Consider the following 15,272-nt stretch of genomic DNA (forward strand, 5'->3'; position numbering starts at 1 on the left):
TCAAATGTTTTAATTGACTCTTTCTTCTTCTTCTTTGTCTCAGATCCAGTTTTCTGTATCGTCCCAAACAAACTGCAGTTCTTTCAATATGAGTCTGTAACTTTTCATTGTGAGGAGTTTGATGGTTCAACTGGATGTAAACGTGTACATGAGTCCAAAGGGAGAATACCCACATGTGGCACTAATAGGGTGAAATCAGCAGGTTCATCCTGCGACATTGTAAATGTTTATCCAGACGACAGTGGTGAACACTGGTGTGAAGCTGGAGGGGGGAGAAATAGCAGCATCAACATCACTGTCACTGGTATGTTCACAATACGACAAGATATTTTTCATAAATGTATGTTTTACATGGAATAAATATCAAACACTTGTTGCTCAGTTGGTTCTGTGATTCTGGAGAGTCCTGCTCTTCCTGTGATGGAGGGAGAAACTGTGAAACTGCGCTGCAGAAACAAAACTACTTCTGCCAACCTCCCAGCTGATTTCTATAAAAATGGACTCTTCATCAGGACTGAGCCTACAGGAAACATGACCATCTACAATGTTTCTGCGTCTGATGAAGGACTCTACAAGTGTAACATCTCTGGAACTGAAGAATCACCAGAGAGCTGGCTGGCTGTCGGAGGTGATTCTTTCATAATATCCCATCCAGGTTGGTTTTGACCTCATCACTTTTTCAAATATTCTTATCTTCCCTTTAGTTTAGTAATTTTGCAAACATTGATTAAGTAGCTATGTATATTTTTTTATTTGTATTTGTTTTAACTTTATAATCAACATTTTCACTTCCAGTATCTAACAGTAACACTTCCAAAATTGTCCCATGGATCATTGTGACTGTTTTACTGGTGGTTCTGTTGTTGGTGGTGGGAGTACACCACTTTGGCAAAGATAATTTGTTCAGAGGTGAGAAACATAAAATAAATGATTTCACTAACACCTTTGCTGCTATAATCACTCCCTGCTTTTGCTGTGCTGCTCACGCTCACCTGTCAGTCAAAATGTAGGTGGCTTGTTGTAGGATTCTGTATTGAAGAAGTTTGAGTGTCTGTTAGTGACACCCTCTTATTTTCTAATTCAGCCATGTACTAGTTATCCTGTTCTGCTTCTGTTTAGTCCAAACAAACTAGAAATCTACAACAGATGACAATCTGTGCAGCAGGAAAATGCACTTTTCCTTAATGAAAGCCCTGCATCTTAAGTGCTTTTGTTCTGTTATTTTATGTATTGAGATCAGGCCCGAAGGAGTGAGTCAACAACAATGTAGGCTCAAAGCAAAGATAATGAACCCTTCACTAACAAAACCAACCAACAGAACTCAATGTTGACACAACCTGTGGGTACATAGTGTGTAATGCAGATTTCAACCAGCACACTGGCGTTTTTTAGGGCAAACTGAGGTTTTTTTTATTCACCTTCAACTCAAGATTTGATCAGTTTGACACTGTGAGGGGAGTGCAACTGACAACTCAGCAAGAACATGACTGTTCATTACTACTATTGCTACATAATAACTAATACACTATTAATGGCCTAAATAATTTGAGGAGATGCACACTCAATCCTCTAAACTCCTCCAAAACCTTTTATGTTCTGAGTAGAGATACTAGAAATGGCTGCATTATCCCTCTTTTGCCAAACTGTCTCTGCAATTTATTTCCAGCCTTATGTTGGTCTCTTATTTATATATAATACATTTCGTTACTGCTCTAGCAGGGGCATAGCAACTATTCTCTAATTAGGGTACCTCCTCCCAAGCTAATTTAACATCCTCTGAATTTGGTGTCTTGTTCACTCTGCCATAGGCACTATTGATGATTCTGCAGCTTTTGCATTAGGACTGGACCATGAGAAAAATGTTTTCTGTCTTAAAACTTCCTCCATTGCTCTCTTCTATCATCAAATGTCATGCCATGGTGCACTAAATGGTGCTGTTAATGGTTGTTCAGAATTACATACAATGGACAGCAGCTACATTTACTTTATCATTTGATTTTATCTTTTTTTTAATTTATATTCTCCTCTTTTTTTCTTATTTTTCGACTGATGCTGTTACTTTTTTTTTTTTTCTTACTGCAGTGTTGCTCTGCTTGTCCACACCGACACTCGGATCAGGTGCAGCTGAGGATCAAACAGGTGAGAACATAAACCATATACTGGTATTTTCAGTATACTGGTTATTTTTGTTGGGATTAAAGAAATAACGTAGAAATGTAAAGTGAGATTATTATCCTGCTGTCCTACTTGCATTTAGTCTAGCACTGAGTCTTAAAATCTTTTTCTCAGTGGCTGAAAGTTTGCTTTATGATGTCAGTGACCTCTTGAACTACAATGCAGGTTTGAAAATCCTGGTCTGTAATCACTGTTAGTAATTGTTGAGTCATTTGTGGTATCAAAAAGGAAATCCCCTAGCTATCTATTTGTTTATAGATAATATAATTCACACTTTGATTGTTCCAATTATGTTTATTCAAATATTTATTAAAACGAGACTGACCCTTGACATCTGTAAAGAAAACTAGAGTTGTTAGACTAAAGGATTGATGTATGGATGTCAATAAGACCAGTGGAACCAGTAACACAGTGATGGGGGTTGGACAAATGAGTGAGTATGGCATGAAGCTGCATATCAAGCCAATTAGGCCCTTCGCTGTAGTTTTGTCTGAACTATACAATGTAGATATAAGTAGGGATGACAGCTGGACCTACTGAGCTACTTGGCATTCAGATGAAGCTGCCTATCAAGCCGGTGGGGCCATCCACAGCAGTTAATCTGAGCAGATACAACGTAGATATAAGACCGGGCAAGCTGCCGAGTATCTGCTCTGTGCTTGGGTGAGAACAGGATTTAAAGGCAGCTAAAAGGTAAGTTAGGTCAGGGCTAGAGGATGGAGTTGCCTGTCATGAGGCCCAGTAGATTTATGATGGCACAGCCTGATACTCACTACAGGGCCTCTTGATAGGTCAAAACATCTTTTAACATAAATTCTGAGCTTCAAGAGGAATCCTCACCAAACCTTTGGCGCATTTTACTATGTATTGATAAATAACTATGCGTGTATTTGTTTACCTACAGTATCTGCTTTTTTTCAGTGTCTGTAGAATCCCATGCAGCTGATGCAGACAACGTGACATACGCTTCTGTAACAAAAACCAGGAAGAAGAAAGGTACTTCACTTGACATGTTATTGTCTTACTACTTAATGTCAAGTACAGACCACAAAAAGCATGTAACACAACAGCTACATTGCATACTTGGAAATCCTCCAGCTTGCAAATGAATGCTAACAATAGCAATAGTGTAAAAGATGTTACTGCAGTGAGAACAGTATTTACGTACAGTAAACATGTTCAGTCTGTTACATGTGTACATGTTGGCAAGAAATGTGTAGATGCTGGTGATAACTTGAGCTTCCTGGACTCAAACCACACCAGAAACCACAGAGAAAACAATGTCGAAGGGCCCCTCAGAAGTGAATGTAGAGTAGAGGATATGAGTTGGATTTATACAGCACAAGATGTTAACTTTTGGATATAATATAACTTGACATACCTATTCAACACAGTTCACATTTTTTCCGATCTCACACACTTAATGGATCAAACTTAGATAAGTTTAACAAAAAATATAAATTTGGTTGTCATCTACATAATCATTTAAAAAAAGAAAAAGTACAACTAATGATAAAAGCAGTCAAAGTAAAGCAAAAACAAAATGGACCAAGAATTGAGCCCTGGGGCACACCACAGCACAACTCCCTACGTTTTAAGATAGATACAAAGAAAAGCATTGAAGAGAACAAACATATATTCTAACACATCCTTCAGTTCATCAAGAGCATTAATAGTGATTTCGATATATTTGTCTGACTTACAATCTCTCCCCTTCAGATGAGGATGAGGATAAATTCTCGTCTGTACCTATTTACTACACCTTGGGCCTGGATGAGACTCAACAACTGGGTGAGACTTAAAGGGGAACTTCACCATTTTTGTTAGTGCTTCCAATGGTGTTATCTGTGTCTTTGTGTCTCCAGGTTGAGCTTTGCGAAATCTGATAAATTGCCTCGAGTGATGTCACTTGAGTCAGCATCAATTGGGCCTTCAGACTTCAAGTGAAAGAAATTTGGGGGTGAGGAGTTAGAAAGAAGTGAGGTTACCAGACCTGATTTTAATCCTTTTTTTAACTGTCAGTTGTGAGTTTGACAATGTGAGTGCAATGCTAAATTGTTGGAGTAATCTTTAAATGGGGCTGAAAAGCTCTATTAGAGGTTAGTTTGATTTATAACTTTGTTAATACCATGAAATAACCAGAGACACTGGTCCTACTGGACTCTTTTATACTTCTGTAGGAAAAAAACACCAGTTTGACTATGCTGCTAAAATATTTTGGGGAAATATTACACTTCTAAGTGAATATTTTGACAAGAAAATGACATAATTTCATCTATTTTCAAAGCAGAAACCGGAGTATCCATCATCACAACGGATGCAGCTCCCTCAGCAGACACCAACTCACGTTTAACAGAGGATGACTTCTATTCTACCATCCAGTAGGTAAGACAGAGGAAAATACTAGTGTGTCGCCTCTCTTTTCTTAGACAATTACAGTATTTTAGCTAATGATTGATCCACCAGTGCACCACTTACAACAGCATCTCCTAAAATATGAATAAACATTTATAATTAAATGTTTTCACACTTTTCCAAATGAGAACATTAGATTTTAAAGGGATTTTATTTGGGAATTGTCATCTAAAATCAGTATTTCCTGTTTTGGTATTTTGTTTTTTTTCTGTTTTTTTTTTTAGAATTGTTGCAGTTCAAAATGAAGCTGTATCTTAAAATGTATCAAATCAATCAATCAGACTTCCAATGTATCATGAAATGGCTTTAAAATTGTCATTTTCTTGTGTGATTTTAACAAAAAGATGAGTCTTTCTTTAATTTTAGCAAGTGGTTTCGTCTTCTTAAAAATAAGATTTTTGGGACCTCTATGCATACTATATTATTCACCACCTATCTATATATTTTATATTATTTATATATGTACATCATGTGTGTCTTACAGGTCTTTGAGAGCAGAGACGCTGACTGAAAAAGGGGCTTTAAAGAAACATGAACTATGTTTAGTGTATCACAAATGTACTTTTTTCATTGTTCCAACAGTAACAGATGAACTAAATTACATTTTACAGAACAAAAGCAGCATTGCTTGTGTCAGTTGAAACAGTGCAGTCTTCATGTCTTCATGTTATGTATCTGCACAGATATTATTTAAAGTTCATGGGCAGGTTAAAATATACTTATGTGGTTCATCTTGCAGTCTTTGTCTGAGGCCTTCATCTAGTTCACAGCGTCAGAATCTTTTTTTAAAACCACCTTTTGAAACCACCTTTTCTCTGCTCTTCCTGTTCACATATCTGTGAAACTGCCTACAAGAATAGAGCTGCTGAAAAGCTGCAGCAGCTTTATTTTCACTTTGACTTGATCAAACACTCTGAGTTCACAGTTAGCAGTTTAATAATCCTGTGGACACAATGTTTTATGAAATTCTAAGGAATGGTGATGAGAAGACATGGAATCTGTAATTACAGTGCATATGTCATTTTTTTTTACACATAATGTCACATTTGTATTTTTGTGTTTGTTCTGTAATAAAAAAAACATTATTTTCTTTGAGGTTCCTGTGATTTTGACCACAGATTGATGACATCCTGCTTTAAAACAGTCTAGTCTTACGTGACACAACATTGCAGTGTGTGCAAAGACTGTAAGATGATTCATTTTGAAAAGGGAAGTTGGAACATCTGAAAATAGCTAAAAACACGGCACTAAAGAGTGCCCGTTAGGGAGAGTTGATTGTCTTACTGTAAAATTTGTTCCTCTGCCCTCCCCCATCCCCCCACATGGTTTCGGAGTGCACAATGCCAAAGTCAACAACTGGAAAAAATTAAACCCACTAATGTAAATTGTCAGATGCAACATTGTACTGCACCACAATGGAAATAAGCCGTAGAGCTTTTTTTGTGTATCGATTGATTGGTCTATCTATCTATACCAGTGGGATGGTTGGTCTTGCATAGAGGCAGAGAGGTGTCATGTCAGATTAGACCTGTTTGGTTTCCAGATACAGTAGGCTATACCATTGCTGAAAAGCCCATCTCACAGAGATATAATAAGTGGATGAGATGTAAAGCCATACTCATAGTTTTCCTCAGATTTCTTGCTTTAGACTTTTCTTCCCTTTTGACTCTCTTCTGGCTGTTTCTTAATGTGAGCCTCTTGGGAATCTGTGTTTTAACAAATGAGAAATAACTTCAGCTCTCACCAACTCAGTAATTCAGGAGTTCAACATGTTTCTAAAAAAATGTGTGTTTTCATTTTATATGAAACCTGCATTAACTGATTTTCTGGCCACTTTGAGGCACCAGTAACAAGAACACTGACATATGGTTTTAAGCTGATATGTTGAACTTGTTAGCAAACTGTCTTATTTCCACATCCAGCAGTTACGGAGCAACATTATCATTCATTAGGAGTCATGTTTCTGTCCACCTGGTGAATGTAAGTCCAATATTCACTCTCTTTTAGCTCTGTTTTTGCTCTCTACCAATCCTTAGGGAAAATATCTGGCTCTGTAGCTGCTAAATGCTCCACTATGTTCACCAGCTAGTCTACAGCTAACTGTGTCTGTTTGCCGTTTGGTGCTGAGCAGGTGAGAGACTGAACCAAAACAGTAAAGTTGCAGCCGGACAGATAAACAATAAGCTGAAACTCACTATAAAGCTCCATAAAGCCAAGAGGAGCTGCAGAGTCACTGATAATTCTCTGTAGGTTCATCACTACGAGCCACGCACAGCACATTGTCAGCTCATACAATGTCACAATTAAAAATATAGTATGCTTCCTGTGACCAGAAACCCCCTTATTAACAATCACTGCTGTAAAATACACCTGATCAATTTGTAAAAACCTCCTAACAGATGTTCTTTATTATCATATATTAATGCCAACTAAATGATTCATTGCTCTAGATAAGTAAAAAGAAAAAAACTGCCCTTAAACACCACAGTGTAAAAGTCAAAACATTAAGGTTAAAGTTGTCTTATTGCCAGTGAAGTGCTGGAGGATCCACACCCTCATCTGACACAAACTGAAAACATGTCTGAGTGACAATCATGTGATTAGCAAATGAAAACCAAAATGAATGATTTACATCTATTTAACAGCTTTGGCAGGGTCACCATAAAGTAACAGTCATTCTTCTCGATAATGGTGTTGAGTAATATTAAACTTTTCCCTCGTAAAATGAAACCTGACTGTTGATTTCAAGGAACTGGTGTTTACTGAATACGAGGACCAAACCCTGATTACAGATAAAGGGAGGAAGTCATGCTAGTCAGGAGAGAAACAATGAAATTCCAGCACTGATGGAAAGTATGTAAGAGAGCGCGATTTTAGAATTAGTCATTTCATCTGATGTTTAAGCCTCTATGTCTGTCATTAAAATCTCACACTGAATGTTTTGAGTCAGAGTTAATTTCTGAAACATTTCATGAATAGAACAAACAGTAGAAGACAGTAAAACTGGATCATTATGAGGAAATTGTAACAACAAAACCAAATGCAACATGAATGTAATATATATCAAAGTGTCGTAATGCAAGCAAAGAATAGATGCTGCAAATTGAAATGTAAAAAGAGAGAGCAGAGCAGCAAGTTCTGAAAAGTGAAAATGTTACAAGTTATAAGTCAAATTTTCAATACTGTGCATTTGGCATATACTTATTTATGATTAGGAAAAACCAAAATGTAATTTTTAAAAATATTTATCGTCATAACTATACATTTTTTCATAATTTTACTGTGTAGAAGATGATTTTATAAAATATCGTACTTCTTAACAGAAATTATTTACATCAGAATAACGTCATTACATTCTTCTGAGGAGCTCCTCAGGATTGCTGTTGCTGAATTCATCCCGTGTCACTTAATAACATCGTCAGCTAAATGTACGGATGTTTTAGTCAGACAGAGAAGTCAGGACTTTCCAGGATTCAAACATTTGGATTCTATGTATTTTTCCTCTTCCTCTTGATGTCACCAAAAGGGAAAGAAGAATCATTTGCGATGAATCTGCATGTGGTGAAATGGAAATTTTGTGAGTATTTTCTTACAAACTTTAACTCTCTTTAAACCAATTTATTTGGTGATCATGTGTTATTGGAATTGTCAATCAGATCCAGTTTCTTAATAAATGTGCCGAGGCAATGAGTCCCAGTATACTGAGCAACTCTCACTATGTGTCTTAATGAAGAAGGGTGTTGTCTTAAACTGTAATAAGACTATTTACTGAAATTCCACGTACTCTAGTGAGTTCCTTGATCGTCTCTGTCTGTGGTCAATATTTCAGTTCTGCTTTTCTGCAGATTTATGTTTGTACACTTTGTGACACAAATTTCATCATACACTGTATGATGAAATGAGGCTGTTTTTATTGGACTTAACACAAGCAGATTTGAACGTACTTCTGTCTGTGATTTTCAGAACTGAAACTTTTGTGCAAGATTATAGAGGGCACGAAAGGCTCACCGTTTACTACAATGTGTATATATTCACAAATTCTGGAAAGATGTTCTTAAAGAAAAAGTGAACATTTCTCCTTCATCATGCATTCTTCCTAATCCATTAAAACTCTTCCTCCTCTGTGCTTGTATTTAAAAGAGGAAACTTTTCAGTTTTATAAAGTTTGGAGTCCTTTTACAACTTACGTAGTACCTGATTGTTTTCAGACGATAACAGCAGGACTCTGTGGTCTGGTGTGGGGACAGTAGATGTTTTATTTTCAAAGCATTGTGTCATCTGTCAAATCTGTCAGGAACTGTAAACCTGTCAATGTTTTAAAAAAAAAACAAAAAAAACCTGAAATTTCTTCACTTCTATTCTCTTTTTTACAATAGCATCAGCTAAATGTCTTTAAATGTGAAGAAGGAAAGCTGTTTTCTGAAAACAAACAACAACAACAACAACAAAACAGGCCAAGTACAATGAAGAGTCTAATCTCTGGTTACTCAACTAGACTTTGGCTCAATAAACGTATCACTTAGGTGACCTAAGTCCTGCAGGGCAGAGAGCAAGTGGTCTCAATCCAATATCCCGAGGTTAATAACTGCACTAAATATATTTCAGTGAGTTCCTTTTTGAAGTGTGATTTTCATCTTTGTGTGTTTTCCAGCTGTTGTCATTGTACCACAGCCGCGCTGCTGCTGTCAGCCTGAAGGAACATCTGGCTGATTGTCTGGAAGACAAAGACTATGACGAGCTGCTGCAGACTGTGGAGAACGGCCTTCCACACATAAACACCTCTCATCATGTGGTTATTGTTGGAGCTGGCATGGCCGGACTGACGGCTGCCAAGTTATTGCAAGATGCAGGACACACGGTACATTCAACATGCTGTTACCTTATATGAGACCTGATGTCCACCGCCTCCCTCACCAGAGAGTCTCGCTTGCAACATATTCATGGCTCTTTTCTTTTCTTGTCTCTGAAGCGTCAAAAATTCACTTGTGAATGTATATAAATGCTTGTATTTATTGGCAATTGACTACGAATGCCCTTTTAATGATATTTTTGATTTGTTACTGACTTTGTCTTAAGAAATATACAGCAAAGCTAGTTTTTGTAATCACTGTAAGAGAATACCACCTGTACCAGCAGATAAAATCATTATTTTATGATCACAACATCATCTGACAAAAATATAAGTTATGGACATTTAAAATTAGAAATTTTAGAGAACGTAACAGGCGACTTAAGGTTTTCATATTGAAATCTAGCCATAAAACATTTGGAACCACATCTAAATGAGCTACAAACATGTATTCAATGTGCTTGTAAAACATGAAAAATGTTGGCAAAACAACTCAAAACATGTCCTGGTGACTTGGAAACCACCGTGGAGACAGTCTTTTCAAATGTATTTTTTTAGAGAGGAAGTCACTTTTATTTTAGGGAAATTTAAGTTTGGATCAAAACCAAATTATGAGTTACTTTTAATAGTGGTAGTAGAAGTAGTAGTATTGGTTACGGTATCAGAAACAGTAGTAGCTGTGGTATCAGTAAGAGTACTAGTAGTAATGCAGTAAAAGCAAGAGTAACAGCTACAGTGGCATATTTGAATCTGTGTATTTATCTGTCTGAACAAGGTAACCATATTAGAGGCTAGTGATCGCGTTGGAGGACGTGTGGAGACCTACAGGAATGAAAAAGAGGGCTGGTATGCTGAACTGGGAGCCATGAGGATCCCAAGTTTTCACCGGTGGGTTTACGGGATTTACAGTACTGTATTATGAAATAACAAACCATCTTCTCCCAACCAAAAGTTAACTCCAACACCATCACCTTGTTCTTCAACAGCATCGTCCACTGGTTTATCAAAAAGCTGGGGGTGAAGCTGAATGAGTTCGTCATGAAGGATGGCAACACCTTTTACCTGGTTAACGGGCAGCGTAAGAGGACAAATCTGGTGGAAACAAACCCTGATGTCCTAAAGTATAACTTGTGGGAAAGTGAAAGAGGGAAGTCAGCAGATGAGCTTCTACAGCAAAGTTTGCAGAAGGTAAGAGGGAGTGTCTGGTCACCCCAGGAAGTTGCACAAATTTGTGAAATTTGTGACATTTGTGAAATAGGTGGTATTGAAATATCTTTTGTCGAATAAAAGAACTGTCCAGCCAAGTAAGTTCTCATAAATCTGGGTGGTGCTACGCCACTAATATGGTAGCTTCCTTAATTTTGGGGTCTCTGGGTCTCTGTTCCTCCACGACAGTTTACAGTTGGTCAATGGCACAAATTCAACATTCAAAAAATGGGAAGTTTGCAGAAACGTTGATCTTCATTTGTTAAAATAAATGTATTTGAGTTATGAGTGTGCCTGCAAGCTAGCACCTCACTGGAATAGGTGTGTGTTTTTAGGGTAAGTTTTTTTTTTTTTACATATTCAAAGTTCACCAAAATTGAACTCTACAAGACGGTCATGTGGATGTACTTCTCCAAAAGCAAATCCATTAATCATGTTGGTCTTACTGTTTACCAAGTAGCAATTTGACATGTACAGATGGTAACATGTAGCATTTAGCATCTTAGTCAGGCAATCACCAAAGCAAATTATCCTCTTGGGACCAAAACTCTTTATCAAATTCTGTTACCATTGTTGAATACTCTGCCGCCCCTTTAGCCATGCTACTAGTTTGTTGGTCATGGGCCAAATCCCCAAGAGCTGCCACTGGTTTGCTTTCTGTTTCAGGTTTGGTCTGTTTCTCTTCTACATTGGTCTCAATGGATGCCACAGTTAACTTCCTCTATATGGGCATACAAGTGACCTTTTTCTTTTCTTTTGTAGGTGAAAGATGAAGTGGAAGCTCACGGCTGCAAAGCTGCACTGGAAAAATACGACCACTATTCTGTGAAAGTAGGAGATCTCATGAAGTATTGTGAAATGAGCACACATATGTGAATGACTGTTTTAGTCTATTACAAATAGGATGAATTGAGCGTGTTATATCCAACTGTTAATCATTAAAAACAGTCAACTAATGGTTAACTCTTATGAGGAAATGGCTATGTGTAAAGAGCAGGTTTTCCTGCACATATCTTATTATTTTATGATAGCGAGTCACATAATGTGGCCTGGAGGAGTAAACCAAGCCAATAGGTTTAAAAAGATAACATGAGACAAATTTTCTAAAACTAGACAAGAGAAGACAGAAACAGTTTTTATATTTCATTCTGAAGCAAAATATAGCACAAACTGTCAAACGGTTCTGGTGGAGTGAGCTGGCCAGAGAGAGCAAAACCAAAACCATGATGAAGCTGTTAAACTAATTGGTAACCGTCTCCAGAAGAGTGTCAGATACAATCCCTGATTTTTGAAAACATGACAAGTGAAAACATTTCAGTTAGCGATGACGTTTCGGCAAATTTTGCTTAAACTGAGCAATGTGGAAAATATATGTTTGACAGGAGTATCTGAGAGAAGAAGGTGATTTGAGTCCAGAAGCGGTGAGGATGATCGGAGACCTGCTGAATGAACAGAGCCTCATGTACACAGCGCTGAGTGGGATGATCTACGACCAGACCGACATCAGTGACAACGTCAGGTAAGGCCTGGAGTCCCACATTGATGCCAGGTCAAAATGAGTCACTCTTTATGTGGAAATTGTGCAGCCTGAGCTGTTAAAAATTAAATCCTTCAGCCGGAAACAGTGACAGATATAAAAAGTCATGCGATACGATTATAAATGTTTTTATATTCACAGTTGTCCCTTAAAGGATCTTGCACCAGTTTTGTTTTCCCTTTTATCTGAACATGTGTTCATTGATTTCTAAAGGAGACCAGAAAGTTTAAATCATCCAACTTAAAAGTCAAATTAAGTACATTTGGGGTCTGTTTCACTAAATAAAACCATCAGGCAACAGTAAAACAGACTTTATTGACCCCCAGTCATGGTTAGGCTACATTTAGCTTAGCTTACCTTCATTGTGGTGATGGATGCTAGAATTAGCACATATTTCATTGCTAAATTCTGTAACAAGACATAAGTTGAACTTTATTGCTTTGATTTCTTGACAATATGAAGCAGAAAATAAAGGCAATGGCTGATGGAGATGATGTTCTCGATTACTGGTGTAACAGACTTTGAATTTAACCATCTTTAAAACTTCACAGGAATAATAACAATACACTATTTTCTCTTATCTTGTGTTAAAAGCTCTATTTAAAATCAGTATCCCAGACTTTTAAAACTACTTTCTTCTTCCCCATCTGCTTTGCAGATTGCTTACTGTCATGCTGGTTGAAAAATTGCCAATTCAATTGTTTCACTGCATGAATGCAATAAGAATAGACATTTTTCTTTTTGTTTTTAAGGTACGATGAAGTGACTGGTGGGTCAGATCTTCTCCCGAAAGCTTTTCTTACTGTCCTGACAGACCTTCCTGCTGACGTTGTTCTGGTAACAACCACAGCCAAAGCAGCCCTCTTCATAGACTTTGATCCACCTCTCTCCATCAGAAAGATGGAGGCCCTGAGGGCAGTCCACTACGACAGCTCCACTAAAATCCTCCTCACTTTCAGTGAGAAGTTCTGGGAGGAGGACGGCATCCAAGGAGGCAAGAGCATCACCGATCGGCCCTCTCGTTTCATCTACTACCCCAGCCACAGTTTCCCAAGAAATGAGACCATCGGTGTCCTCCTAGCGTCTTAAACCTGGTCTGACGACTCCCTCCTCTTCCTAGGTGCAAGCGATGAAGAGCTGAAAGAACTGGCTCTGAGAGATTTGGCAAAGATCCACGGCAAGCCCATCAGGTCTCTCAGGTCTCTCTGCACGGGAGTCGTAGTGAAGAAGTGGAGCCTTGATCCTTACAGCTTGGGTGCCTTCGCTCTCTTCACACCCTACCAACACTTGGAGTACGCTAAGGAGCTCTTCAGGAGGGAGGGCAGGGTGCACTTTGCTGGCGAACACACAGCCTTCCCTCACGCTTGGATCGAGACATCTATGAAATCTGCAGTCAGGGCCGCTACAAACATTAACAAAGAGGCGCACAAAGAGTCAGCTAGAACTCAACACCGAGACGAGCTGTAGGGTGTGGAGAATTTAGTCTAAGCATTAAATGCTTAGTATGAATAAAAACTCAGTGTCATATATGTAAATAATATTGCTAAAGACAATTAAATCTGAGATGATAAAAGCAAAATTATGAGAGTAACATGACCAGGAGGAAGTGCAACAACATAATAAAACTGCTTTTGATGTTTATGGCTGTTTCTTAGCTGAAATGAAACATGTCACAATGAGTCCAATTTTCTTAACAACAGCCATTTTAGCTGACATATGCAGATTCCAGAGAATAATAGAGCAGTATATGTGTATGTATCAGCTACATATACTGTATCGTATATGATACAACATATGTAGCTGATGTTATAAAGATGTATGAAATGTCTAAATGCCACATTCAATGAATATTATACAATAAAGCTTGCATGTCCAATATGAAGTGTTTGTTTCACAATTTTAGTGTACACAAAGACAAATAAGATGAATATGAATTTAATGTAATAAAATATAATATTTTATATATAGAAGACTGAAAAAAGAACTTAATACACATTTACATCCAAATATGTGCATATTAGACAATACTTTTTTCTTCTTCATTCCTGTCTAGAAATTACATCAGCGACTGAATTGCAACAGTAAATACATTTTGCTAGTAAAATAATGCCAGCTGAATTATATTTTATCTATTAATGGCCTTATTTGGCAAGTTGCAAAAATGTTGATACTGAACGTATGAATGAAATGTTTAGCTGACAATTTGATCATAAATAGTAACTACAGCAATTATTAATGTTTTTTTTGGCACTGGCAGCACTTAGTTAAGGTTAGGGAAAGACAGACAATGAAAAATGTCGCATTTTATATAAGTTGCAGGTTTGAATTTGAGATTTTGATGTACTGTTTATAATGTGGTAGCTATCGCTTTGATATCTCTGCCTGTTCTAGGCTATTGTGGGCTGATTTATGGAAAAAATAGATTTTCACATGATTCTCAGGTCAATGCTGGATGCTGAGTTAGCCAAGAACTGACTTCCAAAAAGAGACACTACAGTTTACCGACATATATACCTATATATTCCTTGGAAGAACACTGCCTTCATATCAGGCATTCAAGCACTACAAATTTTAAACGAAATGAGTTTCATGAGGAATGTAATTGTTTTATCAGGTTCTGTTTTGTTGTGTTATTTTGTTGTAAATGTGTGTTAATAAAATATGTAATGTATGTTTTGGTCAGATCTGTCTTATAAAAGATATAATGTATCTAAAGAGACTTAAATACAGGTTCAATTAAAAAGTGGATGAAGTGTGATGAAGGATTTTGTCATTATCAGGCACTCCTACTGGAATAATAAAAGACATTTTTAATGTTTACCAAAGGAACATATAATTCTCCAAGAGCTGACATTAAACAGAGAAATGTATTTTTTCTAAAAAAAAAAAAAAAAAGGGGGGGGGGGGGGGGGGCAGTCCAAATCACCCCTCAAATTTATCTGGTGACCCTTTGGAGGTGTCAGGGATCAGGATATGCAGGAGTGGACCCAAATGCAGAGATGACGAAAAACTCTTTAATAGTGGATGGTCACGGACAGGTAAACAGGGCTGAACAGAACTAGCAGAAGGCACAACACAAAACGATCCAAC

General features: G+C 37.4%; 1 pseudogene; it reads left to right on the forward strand.

Annotated features, from left to right (window-relative positions):
- The first annotated feature begins 531 nt into the window (after nucleotides 1-531).
- LOC121889055 lies at nucleotides 532-14,014 on the forward strand (annotated as a pseudogene).
- Nucleotides 14,015-15,272: the final 1,258 nt, after the last annotated feature.

Source organism: Thunnus maccoyii, chromosome 22, assembly GCF_910596095.1.
Source record: "Thunnus maccoyii chromosome 22, fThuMac1.1, whole genome shotgun sequence".
Classification (NCBI taxonomy): domain Eukaryota; kingdom Metazoa; phylum Chordata; class Actinopteri; order Scombriformes; family Scombridae; genus Thunnus; species Thunnus maccoyii.